Source organism: Protopterus annectens, chromosome 8.part0, assembly GCF_019279795.1.
Source record: "Protopterus annectens isolate FY-2018-M chromosome 8.part0, PAN1.0, whole genome shotgun sequence".
NCBI lineage: Eukaryota > Metazoa > Chordata > Ceratodontiformes > Protopteridae > Protopterus > Protopterus annectens.
Window position 1 is genome coordinate 883,675,699 of NC_056741.1, and position 14,423 is coordinate 883,690,121.

Sequence of the window (14,423 nt, forward strand, 5' to 3'; positions counted from 1 at the left end):
GACTATATAGCTATTTACATGCACCCCCTTCCTGCACCAGGCTGTGCTTTTTACTCTTCCCCCACTTGACGTGTTTCTCACTGTTTATATAACACTCATGGCATCCATCTTTCCATGACTTTTTGTTTATGCTTGAACCCCGTGGCTACTAACAACTCCTCTAATCATGTCACTTCCAGAAGCTGCTTTGCCTTCACTAACCTAGGAGCCCCTCTCTTCTTCCATTTTCTGGTTATGACATTTTGGCTAACAATGTTATTTTCCCTGTTAAGTCCACCAGTTTCATTCCCAATCAATCATTCTGCCCTACCCCAGTAAAAACATTTTCTGGTTAAAATAACATTTACACTTCTTATAGCCTGCATTAAGCCTTGTAAGTCATCTTTACACTTCTCTGGCTACTGAAAGTTACATAATGCATGTTTTCATTCCCTGTGACATCACTATTATACTCTCAATACAGCTTGCTTACTTCTGGAAAGATCCTAAGTAGCCTAGCCACAGTTCAAAAATACTTGTGCAAACACATCCATGTTAAGATTCTGAATTTTCTTAACCACAATGCCTTTCCCAGAAGCAGACATGAGTTCCCTCCTCTGGTCTCAAACAACATCCCTTTTCACAGTTCCTTCCCATTCCTTCAAAATGTCATTTCTTCAGACCTGTCTGATTGCAGCCTTCTATATATACTTCCCACTATATATACCCTTTACACTCACCTGATTTTGCCTCAGATCAAGCTAGCATGAAATTATTTGGGGGTTGCATTCTTCTAACAGCATTACTCCCCCTAACTCTGCAATATCCGATTAGGGCAAAGTAATGTAAAAATACCTCAGGCACAACTCATATTTTTCCTGACCTTGATCTATTGTATTATTTTTCCAGCTACTGCTAGTTGCTTCCAGTACATCCTCATGCCAAAACTTCACCATTTCCAAACAATTGACTTTTTATCTCCTAACCTGCATGATATTGGCAAAATCTATTGTCTACAACTTTTGAGGTCTCTTAACTGAAAACTTTTATTGATATCTCTTTCCAATGACACCATACATGGACATTCCAGTATTTTCACACTTCCACCCCATGTGCTTCACTCCAATCCTTATATTCTAGCTATGGGCATTTAATTTGTAACATCTGTTTCCAACTAGCCTTATATCTGGGATTTTTACATATCACTATAATATTTAGAGATAAAGCACTAAAATATTTCTCTGTCACAGGAATTCTACAACCCTTCTCCCCATCCCAAGTCCTTCTTGGCCTTTGCCCTGACCATAAAAATTCTCTAATTCAGTTATTAAGTGTCTGGAGGATGTACCTATCTGGGGTATTTCAAAAAGCCTGATCCAAATAAATTGCTTGTGGGACTACATGAGACTTCAGAATTTGAGCCATTTGATCTAAATCTAGATTTAGAGTTTTTCATTGCTGTAGCTTGTTACACAAGCTGTCCATTATTTTAACCCACAAATACTCCTAGAATTCTGCAAATGTCTCTTTTACCCAGATCTCTATATACTTTAGTACTGCTCCTTCTCCCACATCAATAGGTGTTTTTCCATCAGTTCATCCCCTCCAGAGGGATTAATCCCTACTATTGTTATTTTGTCTGTATTTACTATATACTGTGGAATTCTCCAAAATTCTTCAAGGATTTCAACAGACGTTGGAGATCCTAATGGCAATGAGACACTGTAAGGATCAGATTATTTGTGTATGATGCAGTTTAAAGCCCAAAGTACTCCATCTGTATCCTCTAATGCATGACTGACTTCTTGATATCACTAATGGTTCCAAAAAATGAGGGGACAGTGGGTGACCTTCGTGATACCTATTATTAAATCCATCTCCAGTGTGACTCCCCTGACACTTTCACTCTTGCTTTGGAGTCCCTGTAAACTTTCCCAAAAAGTTTTTCTTAGAAATCTCATTGCCTCCAAAGCCCATTAAAGGTAATACATTGAACTCTATTGAGAGCCTTTTTGCTATCCAATGAGATTAATGCTACCTCATTTCCTTCCTTCACTGAATCTTGGGCCACTAAATTCAGAAAATTAACATTATCAAATGTTCTTCTCTGTTGGAGAAAGCCACACTAATTTAGACCAATGACTCTCTTCAACACTGTTGATCGGCTATATCCCAACACACAAATTAATACCCTATAATTATGGTTTATGGTTATTATTAGGTAGTATGACCCCAGGACACCTCATATCTCTGATCTGCTTTGGGAGAACTACAATTATCCCTCTCCTCCAGGACTATGATGCATGTCTACCTGCCAAAACCTTATTAAATAGTCCTGTCCAACACTCTACTATCTTATTTTTAGGTAGATTGTATGCCTTAGTTGGTAGATCATCCAGCCTGGAGGTTTATCTTTTGCCACTTTCAAACCCATTTTATTTCCAGCAGTGTGATCTGATTTTCCATAAACTTCCTTTCCTTCTCTGATATAAAGGGCTCTGACTCAGATTATCCCAGTCTTGCTTTTCCACAAACTTCCTTTCCTCTTCTGATATAAGGGGATCTGGTTCAAATTATCCCAGTCTTCCATTAATTATCCAGTTAACCTCACTCACAACTTCTTATAATAACCCATAATACCTGTAAAATCACACTGGTTGATGAAACTGCACCCATTTCCTCCCCATATGTATTGCTACAATTATTGCCTCCACCTTATGCATTCTTAGCATGACTATAAGTCCCTTCATCTCTTTTGGTGATGTTACTGAGAAATGTCCTCCTATCACAATTTTCTGTGCTAACACTGTTTTATAAGTTCATAAAGTCTAACTAAATGCTGACTGAGGGAAACACAGCCCAATAATAATAACTCCAAACCAAAATAAGGCTGGGTAACCATGCAAATACCACCAAAAAATGAGAAAATAAAGAAATTAAGGTTTTAGTAACTAAGCAGTTGAGCACTTTCATCCATTGGACTTCATCAAAACGAACACAAATTTAAACATTAATGAAAAACTTGAGAGGGGGACACAATTCTGTACTAACAAAAAGGCTATAGGCAATAGGAAATGTGGTGCCTATAGATAATACAAATACATATATGAAGGACAAGTGCTATATTTAAAAAGCATTAATTATATTTTAAATTTACTTAAAATATGATTGTAGCAGTAAAGGTGTTGTATATTTGGCTTTTTGTGACTTTTCTTTCTGTTTTTATGTTGGTAAGACAGAATGCTATATTAGAAAACATATAAAAGAGTATTATTATGATATTAATGAAAAAAGAGAAAATAATGCTCTTTTTAGACACAAGGCAGTTTGTAATAACAATAAATTATTTTATTTTACTATAATCGAACAGGTGATTCCGAATCCAAGGGAGGATCTTGGAAATATATTTTGGAACAGCATGAATTACTGTGGCAGCTATGATTAAATCCTAGTGAATACCCTGGTTTGAATGATACAATTTCTATAAACAGCACATTAAAACATTGTGCAGCTAAGTTATGAAAAAGAGAATGTGATAGTTGTGAGTTGATGAATGTAAGTTATCTATTTAAAACACAATTATATGTAGTACACATATACAGCTCATGGCTTTATTTTACCATTTTTCAACTATTTTAGCCTGGTATGTTTTTAATTTTTCAACATTTTAAATGTTTAATTATTCAGTCTTTGATTGTATATAACATGGTTGGATAACTAAAAGTATAAATTTGGAGTGAATTCTTATAAAAAGGTGGGGTAGATAAATGTGTATTAGTTCTGATGAAGTCCAATGGACAAAAGCACTCAACTGCTTTGTTAATAAAACCTTAGCTTCTTTATTTTTTCATCGCTCATAAATTTAAAAACTGTGTTCTAACCCTTAGACCTTTGAGGAACATAGACTATGAAAAGAAGGGATTGAAAATCTTCTATCAAACCCATGAATCTCAATTTTTTTAAAAAAAGATCTATATTAGTTGAAAAGCTTACAGAAATAGGTAAATGACTGCATGAAATAGGCAATGATTGCATAACAATATTTTGTCTTCTATTAGAAACAACTTTAAAATTAAGACCTTTATATATCAATATCCTGATATTTTCCCAGAGCTCCAAAGTTAACTCAGTTCTAAGTTCTTCACCCCTAAAGGCTTTATATGCAAAAAACATTTTATCACTATAATATCTATAATGTAATGAAAATAAGTTTAAAATCTTAAGTCTATCAAAATAATTTATATTAGATGAACCTTGAATTTTCTTTGTAAATATTCTCTGAATGCTTTCTCTTCTATTTAAGTCTTTTCTTCAATCTATACAGAAAAATTTGTTATATTCTAAAAGTGGTCTTATAATTGTTTTACACAAAGTTACCATAATATCCCTGTTTCTATTGATGCAATCTTGAAAAGCATAACCAATTATACTAAGGATTCATTGATGGGTGCCCATGTTTTTAGAGAAGGAGAGATCATTAGAAATTACAATGCCTAAATCATTATACTGAAAATCTCATACAGATTCCATTCTCGCAAAGCTATATTCTGCTTTATTGTTGGTTTACCAAAATACATCACCTTGCATTTACAAACACCAAATGTAATATCGACATCAGATGCCCATATACTGACCTTACCAAATATTGATTGATTTCCTCATAATCTTTATAACTTGATATTACAAAACATATTTTACAATCATCTGTGTATCTGTTCAGCCAAAATTACTTGCTCAATAGTTTAGTAGGAAAAACCTGAGAAGTACCTCTGTACAGTCTCCTAAAGGAAAAAGTGTGCCATTTTAATGCTGCACATTGATTTGATAATAAATGGGTTATAATCCAAATCACATAAAACATAAAACATTACAAATGTAATTCAAATCACATAAAACATAAAACATTACAAATGAAAACATGCGTTAGAGACTCAAATGCCTATCCTAAATCTTGAAAGATAATACAACAGGAAAAAAAAACTTTATCAAAGGCTGTTGTAACTTGTTTGTAAAGTATGTTAGATTGGTTAATATGGGTGTACCCTTTAGAACCCATGTTGATGTACATCAGCAGTTTATGGACATGCATGAAAACATTTGCAAACAATGAAAGTAAAGATCACTGGCCTATAATTATTTATATCTGAAGTTTACTTTACATTAATATTGGTATAATATTTAATAGTTTCCTTACATTTGGTACTGTGCTGTTCTGCAATAATGTAACAATATAGGAAATAAAATGCATTCTCTCCCTCTCTTTCTCTTTCTTTCCCTAGACTAATCTGCAAAAGTTTCAGTTTTCATAACTCTCTCTCCTCTAGAAGATAGCATATTTAATAAATTCCATTCCACTGAATAATTCTCCTGCATTTGTTCAAACAATTGTTATATTTGTGATTTCACCCAGTTTCCAAAGGAACTTTGGGACTCTCTATAGCTCATCCCTCTCATCTATATGCAAACTCTCTGCTGTAGCAATTAAAGGAGCATGATCCAACAAATTAATCACTTCTAATTCAACATTCTGAGTTTTGTTCATGTACTCCTTGGCAATATATACATTCCGGACCAGCACTTCTACTTTGCACTACAAACAGTATTCCCCTCATTCTGTTCCCCTGCTCTCAGTCTCCAAATGCCCCAAAGCCTTTTATTTTGTAACATCTATCTGATTCCTTTCTGTAGTATTGTTAATCTCGTCTCTCTCTCCTCTTCCTTTTCAGTTAGCTACTTATCACAGTGCTCCAGTCCCCTATGACCACTAAAAGGCCTTCCGAAAAGTATATTATATCTACAGTAATGAACTGTCAAAACTGATCTTCGATCTTGGGGGAAAATAAACCAAAATCATTGTTTAGTACCCTGCTAAATACCTTTCATCACACCAAACACCCCTTTTATTCTTGTAAGATACCATCTTTTTTAACTCTTCAGTCCTTCTTGACTAGCAATACTACCCACAATCTACTGATAAAAAATACTCAGCAAGTTCAGGAAGCAACTGCTAGGAGTCTACATGGATCCATTTAGGAATGTGGTACCTAACTCATCCTTGTCAGTCTACTGACTGAGGCTACTGGCAAACCAAGGACCATTGTGCAATGCAGTGATCAGTAGAATGACCTGAAACACTGCCTCTATAGAACTCTGGCAGTGAGAACAAAATGCTGCGAATTGTATAGTAAGTGTTGACATTCTTTATTTTGTTTACAAACTGTAATTTTATAGTCTCTTATTCAGAACAATGTTGACTGCTTCCTCTGCAGTTATAAAAACATACCAGGTGAGCTACAGTTGGGGAAATGTATCTGTGTTGTACCTGTTGCTTCTCTATATGTTAGTGAACTGCAGCATATTGTAGGATATTTCATGGTCATACTATCTTGAGTTTACATGTGGGACTGTGGTTTCATTGTGAGGCTGTGGGCATATTTTAGGCTTCTGCTATCTTGTAGTCAACATGTAGGATTTTTACTTTATTGCCAGGATGTAGACACTGTGTTATGCTTCTGCTATCTTGTACATGCATGTTGGACAGTGGCTTAATTATGGCGTTGTGAGCACTTTTCCAGGCTTTTGCTATCCTTTATGTGCATGTCAATGTGTATCTGTGCAATGTTGCTTGTATTTCAACAATATTTGTGGGTAAAGGATTTTGCCTTCCTTTTTGTCTTTCAGCAATGGCAGAGTAAGAGACCAACCACATCATGAGGCTGCAGAGACATTTGTCACTATGCAGTCAATTTGTCTATTACCTACTGACAGATAATATATCCATTTTACTATCTCATTGTGACAGGCAGACCAGGAGCCACCTGCCCTGCCAAAGCTGTAGCTGCGGTGGTTGAGAGAGCTAGAAGTACTTTGCTATGATGTTCTAACTTCTGTTGTTCAGGTAATCTGGCTGGTCACCAACTGCAGCAGAGTCATCATGCAGTTGATGTCGGAAGAGGCAGTTGACGTGAAAATGGTCTACTGGGTCAACTCTTCTGGAGGGGCTTGCTGATTCAGCTATCCTTTTATTATGTGATATCCATCCTTTGAAGGTTATCTGCCAGGGCAAGTTGCTACTACTTAAATATTTAAACATTAGCATATTTTAATGGTAAACAGTAAGGTGTGTTCTTGCTTTGCTAATCTTAGCTAACTGCTAGTAGGGCTACCATAAGCTTGGCTAACAGGTATTAGTGCTAAAGAGGTATTATTTACCCCCATGTTCTAGGGAAAACAATGTGTTAGTGCATTTGCAAATGAATTATGGTCAAGTTTTAATTACTGTTGGTAAGACTGCACTGGATGGGCTCAGGTAGGTGAAATCTTGGGATCCAGTATTTATGACTCTGATCTACAGCCGTGTATTGTAAAGCTCATTTATTTGTACAAGACTTGGCTATTACCTAGGGAAGCAGTGACCATTTACCATGCGACCTTAAGGCTATTTATCTTTTCTATATTATATAATATCAGTGTGGAATGCATACCCCATATATCTGCTTCATTTGTACAAGACTTGGCTATTACCAAAGGAAGCAGTGCACATTTACCATGCAACCTTAAGGCCAATTACACTTTCTATATTAGGTATATTCAGAGTGGAATGCATACCCCATATTTCTGTTTCTGTTTTACAAAGATTGACAGCAGTAGTGTAGTTGTCAAAATCCAGAGTTCGTTACTGTCCCAAGTGCAATATGCAAAGAAAAGACATCTATATAGTTTATATTATGGAATGTTGCATTATCATGTTGAAAAAATAAAAAGGAATGCACATAAATATGTTTCATAAAAAGCATAGGGAACAATAAGAAAGCTTAAATTGTAATCCAAAAATGGATACTCACCATTAAATCAGTTTCTCTGGAGTAATGTTCTTGTGACAAGAATTTCCTTATCCATTTGTTGCATTCTACATTTAATGATAAGAAACTGCTCTTTCTCATCTTTCATTCTCTGCAGTTTATCCCTTTGCGACTCATCTTTCATAGTACCGTCATTGTTCTATGATACTACATCACCATTTGCCTCTTCAAGCTAATGCACAAAACTGCTATTCATGATGTAAAGTTCATACTGCCACACAGAATTCTTGGCATCACATGCATTCATACATACACTGATGCTCACTGTGCATGCCATACTCCTACTCGACCACACTCATGGACACACTCAGCAATCAACTGCACCAACCCCACATGCACATATACACACACAGACACTCCCAATCCCATAATACCCCCCTTACTGCTATCATCCATACAAGCAGCCACACACGCACACACGCACACACACACACACACACACACACACACACACACACACACACACACACACACACACAGACACACACACACACACACACACACACACACACACACACACACACACACACACACACATACACACACACACACACACACACACACACACACACACACACACACACACACACACACACACACACACACACACAGTAATTGGACACCATTCATAACCCTGCATACATGCAGATATATTACCACATATATGCACACTCTCACATACACCACTACTTCTCTGTTAAACACCCTGACAAAGCAGTTTTCCCCATTGAAAGTAATGGGAGAACATGGCATTTGGCTGTGTTAATTTTTCACAGCTGGCAATGCTAATTTTTGCAGCCAACAATTCTCTAAATAGCTTGACTGTGTAAATCTCTTCCTGTTGGCATTCCATGGGGAAAGCACATGGATAATTAAAGGAAAAAAACAGGATATCCTTATAAGTAAAGATCAACTAATAACACAAGTCAGCAATGAAATAATAATATTAGATGACCACCATGGCTGTAAAAACAATTAAAATTTTAATAAAACAATAAACAAAATCAGTAAAACCCAAGTGAGGTTTTCATGGCCAACAGTGCCGTTTCTTCAGACCTATAAAGCACAAAGCAAACACTGTCAATTTAAAATAAAGCACAACAAATTACATCAGTGGGGAATGTCCCATGACCTCAACACTGGCTTTAAAGAGGCATGCTTATTCAAGCCAGGGGTCTTATTCCCCTGTAACTTCAAAATTCATCCCAACTCGCAATACTTCATTGTGTTGTTCAAATCACCACCCCTAATATTCACATTCACAATCTCAAGTACCAAAAACTTGATCCAGTGTTCTTTTCCACAATTAATAACATGTTTAGCCAAAGCATTGGTCATTTTTCAGTTTTCAGATGTCTCCATTATGTGCCATTATTCTGTCCTTCTGAAATCAGTTCACCATTCCTATATAGAAAGCCTCCCAGACCATACACCATGCATAATATACAAGATGTCTGCTCTTGCAATCCCTTCCTGTTGCCATTCCATAGGGAAAGCACATGGCTAATTAATATTAGCACTCCCCCAGAGTGCCTCATTAGCATATAATGAAACTGTGGAGAGGCTCAACATGATAATTCTAATCATGGCAGGGCTTACTGTTGGCAGAAGCCATTTCTGAATCCTAGTCACAGTTTTAATATATTCCTCTGGCAGATCTTCAGAGATATCTTCTTTAGTTCTGATTTGCCTTAATATTTTTCCTTCATCCTCTTTTTTTCCTGTTTGTCCATTTTTCTTTCATTTTCTAGAGTTCCATTTCCAGTAGACTCATCTTCTGTATGCATTATGCCAACTGTTTCTCTGTGGGCCTTCATCTCAACTTACTATTAGCCGTATAGTCTTCAAGATTTGTTAATGTAGTTCACTGTGCAGCCACTGTTTGATAAAGTCAGCATCTTGTAGCAGCCCTCAGAACACTGCCAACATTCTGCTGTGCTTTTCTTCAACATTTCCCTGTTTTGCTGAATGCAGCTGCTCTTCTTCTCTTTAAAGGTCAGATAATCCAACACAAAGAAACAAATGAATAAATATCAGATTTTTTTTAATTATGGCAAATTTTGGAGCATTTACATAAAGCTTAATTTATATGAATAATGCTGAATGAGAGAGGGGTGAGTAATGCAGGTATAATGCCACATTTAAACAATACTGTCAGTATTAAACCTGTATTGATGTTGAAGGTCCAGAAGTTTAGGGCTAACAAACTTGAACATTAAGATTTGAATATTAAAGTGTTTTAGAATTTTTACACTAAGTTCCTAAAAATGGTAGAGTTTTAACAAACAAAATGCAGTGTTTTTCATTGGTAGTCTATGTCACATGATTTTTCTAGCTTGCATTTAAGGGTTAATGTAGGTAATTTTAAATGTTCTGATCAAGTCTTTGTGAATTGTATGTGGCAAAATGCTTAACATAAACACAAGAGAAACATATTTCCAGTGGCTCCTTGAGAAATGTATGAGACAAAAGTGATAAACATATTTCCAGTGACTCCTTTTATATTTCTTTTCATCAATGACTTTATCCCACTCTTGTCAGAGATAACAGTGCCACTCAGAAAGTTGAGTGGTTGCTGAGATATTGTAAGCTGTTTACAACATATTACAAACTTGGTAGTTACTGTGTTTACTGTGATCTATAAAACCTACTTTAAGATCTAGACTCTGGAATAGACTGCCCATACATGTCAAGTGTAGCGCCTCCTTGGCCCTCTTCAAAAGGAACCTTGACGATTGGATGGGAGAAAGGAAATTCACCCCGGGGATCACATCAGCTAGACAGGGGACCAGGGAAGTAAATTGTGTGGGAAGAAATAGCCTGGGAATTGTTATGGCTCAGCTTATATAGGCCCTAGGGCTGATAGCCTAGTACCAACCTATGAACCTAGAACCTAAAGAATACTACCAATATAAAAATAGTTTGGGCTGAAAGGTTTGAGATGTACACTTGTTTGTAACCTCTGTGGTTCTAGAGATATGAACATTTGTCTGAATGTGAAGAAATAATTTTATTCTACCAAAAAGATTAGGATCCACCCATTGAAAGTTAAAGTGAAAATGTTCAGTGGTCAATTGAGGGGAATGAGTTAATGCTATCTTCCACTGGGGTTTCACTTTGAAGCTTGTTAGTTATTCTCTTGTTCTCCATTCCCTGCTAGGATAGTTAAACAAGAAAAAAAGATGACAAGAAGAGTTACAGTAAAGGTTCTTAAAAACCAGGGAAGGGAGCAGGTGAGTTTTAACCACTTATGCAGCCTTCTTTTTCAATACAGCTCGAGTGAAAGTTGTTTACTGGTAGTTTTACTTCTTTATCTCAGATAATATATTTCTTTCTTGCAGAGCAGGTTCTAATAGAATGTATAATTCCTTGCTTTTTCAATCAGGAGACTATTTATACAGTTTTATCATCACATAATGTGGTGACACCTGCTGCTTGTCTTAGTCTGGTCTGTAATGCCAAAGTAGCTAGTGTCGCTCATCTTGTATATTCAATAAGATGGTGAGGTTGGGTATTCATAGTTTATTACACACAATCACATCAGAATGGAGAACAGTAACATTAAACTAAACCAACTGACTGCTACACACATGCATGCTAGTTACACCTCAGCTGTTCACTACAAAATGGCACTCTTGCTTACACGTGCTCAGTACTTATATGCACATGCTCATTGACTGGAATAGCCCTTAAAGGAACAGACACACTCTGATCTACATCCTCCCTCTTTGACTAGCTGGTCATGCAAATAACAATGACAATCATATGATCATGCAAATTATACAGATATATATAAATAACATTCCTGTCCTGATTGCTGTGTATTTGAGAGTAGGTCTTGAGATACTACCTAACCTAGTCATGTAACAATTAGAAATGGATTTAGCAACAGGGACAGTTACTTGGGAGAGTTCTTTTTGAGGACTTTCAGGGATACTTTCAGGAACAGGAATAGGTGATGAAACGTTCTCTGGAACAGGAACATTACACAAATCACTTTGAGAATTCGAGACTCTGTTACAAGCAAAATGGTGGAACAGTTGCTCAGACTTCAGTAACAAATATTTCCAATTCCACCTGAATTCCATGCCTTGTGACTCAATGATGTACAATTTTGGAACACTTTTGGACCTTTCATGATGATACCATCTTCCATCAAAATCTCATTTCTGTAAGGAAAATACTGTTGCACATCAGGTGGCAAAAAAGATTGCTTTGACGGGCATCCTCAGCTGATAAAATGGTTGAGCTTCTGAAGAATTGCATCTAAACCTCTTGGAGTTCTAAGCTCATCGAGACGTGGAAGAAAAATTTCTCACTTCTATGACTTCAAAATCAGGTTTCTCATTTTCATGCTGTTCATTGTTTTTTTTTTCTGGGCAATCAGGATAAAGTATCAATGAGATAAAAAAGATTGCCTTTTGTGTAAACCAAGTGAAAATTGTACTTTTTCAGGCTCAATTTGAATAGATCAGCTATAAATATAATCATGGAACTTGCAACATACAAACAAAATTGATAAGAGCTCTTTCCATCTGAGCATACTGCATCTTGGTTTGGGTTTGGGGTCCGGATGCACAGGCTACTGGTCTACCCTCTTGAAGAATAATTGCACCAAAACCAAACTTTGAAGCATGACAGGAAAGAGTTACTGGTTTGTGAACATCATAATATCTTAAAGTGGGTGGACTGCAATTCACTGTTTCAGGACATCAAATGCTCTATGGTGTTGTTCCAACCAGGATCAAGTTACATCTTTATGTGTCAGCTCTCTTAGCAGTGCTGAAAGTCAGTCAAATCTGGAATGAACTTGCCCAAATAGTTGACCATGTCAACAAAACATTGTCAGAAAGTGACACTGTCTGGAGCTGACATCTCAAGAACTGCAGCTTGCATGAAAGGATCTGATTGTAAACCTAAACTAGTAGACAAACGACTCACATAAGTAACTTCTTGTAGCCTGAATTTATGTTGCAGAGGATACAGCTTAAGATTCACCTCACAAGCACATTCCGGAACTTTCCTGAGGTTTTTATCGTGTTCACATTCACCATTGCCTCCTACAAAAATATCATCTACTATAATACCACATGGACAGCCAGAAAAAAATGTGCTCCATCGCATGCTGAAAGATTTTATTGGCAGAATTTATCCCAAATGGCATTCTCACAAATCTGTACCTTCCACAACTTTGACTGTATGCATTGGATGGTGAGGTAGTTTCAGTGTTTTGTTCAAATCTCTTGGACCAATGCATATTCTAATATCATCTTAGCTTTTCTTATTAGCTACCACCATGGAGGAAACCTATTCAGTTGGTTCTTCTACTGGGCAAATTATTCCTAGATTCACCATTCTGTCTAGCTCAGCTTTGAATCTGCCTTGCAAGGCTACCGGAACTTTCCTTGCTGATCTGATGACTGAGCTTATGTCAAGCTCTAACTTCATGGAGTACACAACTGGGAGTTTAGCTAACTTATCCAAAAAAGATCAGCATGTTCAGAAAAATAGTTTGTATAAAATTTTCATTGTTGTACAAGCTTACATGGTAGACTTCTACATTAAGTGAAAGCAGTCCCATTTTCACACTGTCTCTGAGGCCTAACAATGGCTGTATGTGTCTTTTGACTACATAAAATTGCAAGCCATAGCTGTTCCCAACAGAGTGACAAAAAAGCACTACTGAGCCTTTGGTTTGAATTTCTTCACCAGCATAAGCAACAGGCTTCACAGACTTTGCCAGATCAAGCTTTTCACAGCTCTTATTTTGTCAAGCACTTCTGCTGACATAACATTGCATGTTGAACCAGTATCAACTTTGAGCTCTAATTGTCTCCCATCAATCAGAACAGTAAGAATGATTCATTCTTTGCCTGCAAATCTGCATTGACTGTTTCACCAAGCACAAACACACCATCAACAGAAAAAGTAGGGTTGCAGGTTTCTAGTTGATCCACTTGCCTCTTTAAATGTTTTCTTTAATAAAAGAATGTGCCGCTTTTGATTTACAAAATCTTTTGAAATGATTTCACTTATTACATGTGTGGCACTGCAATAGTTGACTATGAGGCTTGTCATAGGTTTTGCTGAATCATCCCTCTACTTCACTGAGCATGCTCTGGATTTTGATGGAGCTGAACTCGAACTTGCTACAAAGGCTCAGGGTAGCGCCACAGATTTAGGCCTGTATCTTTTAACCACATGCTGCATACTATCCAAATTAGCACTGGAAGCCACTGGATGCATGTTTTTCTCATTTGTAAGCATATTTGTGTGCTTTTCTGTGAGCTCATATATCTGACAAATTTTATGGCATTATTCAAAATTAAATAACTGTTGCAAAGCAAAATATTTCTCACTGCATCATCTTTAATACCACACTCATGCCTGTCTTTTATCAACTCATCTCTTAGATCACAAAATCTGCATGTTTTTGCCTTGTTTTTCAAGTCAGTTATATATGCTTCAAAAGTTTCACCAGGCTTTTGATCTGTTGTGGAAAATATGTGCATTTCAATTGTAATTTTCATTTTGGGTTACACATTTCTCTAACTTTATGTTTTAAGCAGTCAGGGTCTTTCC